The sequence below is a fragment of the Apaloderma vittatum genome, unplaced genomic scaffold (assembly GCF_000703405.1).
Source record: "Apaloderma vittatum isolate BGI_N311 unplaced genomic scaffold, ASM70340v1 scaffold33653, whole genome shotgun sequence".
In the NCBI taxonomy this organism is placed as follows: Eukaryota; Metazoa; Chordata; class Aves; order Trogoniformes; family Trogonidae; genus Apaloderma; species Apaloderma vittatum.
Genome location: NW_009706972.1, coordinates 2,751 through 3,096, shown reverse-complemented (window position 1 = coordinate 3,096; position 346 = coordinate 2,751). Strand labels below are relative to the sequence as shown.

The 346-nt window shown below is 55.8% G+C and overlaps 1 protein-coding gene across 1 annotated transcript in view; it reads right to left on the bottom strand.

Annotated features, from left to right (window-relative positions):
* The window catches only part of LOC104271361 (C-type mannose receptor 2-like), a gene marked incomplete at both ends in the record, with an annotated part of 3,571 nt that overhangs the window by 861 nt on the left and 2,364 nt on the right, over positions 1-346 (bottom strand). The window lies entirely within an intron of this gene.

The window sequence follows — 346 nt, the reverse complement described above, 5'->3', positions numbered from 1 at the left end:
CTTTTTTTTTTTCCCCTCCCATCTTTTTCTACATTAACAGCTGGGACTAGTGCCATTCCCAGCTGCAGCTGCAGATTTTCTTCCTCAGCACCACAGGGTTTTACATTTGCTGGATGGAGGATGAGCCCGGGCTCCTCCAAGCAACACATCACCTCCCAGCTGGGGCTCTCCACCCCCTTCACAGCCACGAAGGCATTGAACTTCCCAGCCTCCACGGCACAGAACTGACCTCTTCGTGGACCCCAAAATCGGACAGGAAGGGTGCTGCCGACACAGCAGGCTCCCTCTTACCTTGCTTGATCTGCTTGGTGACGAACTCCAGCTCCGAGAGGGGGTGGGTGGTGGG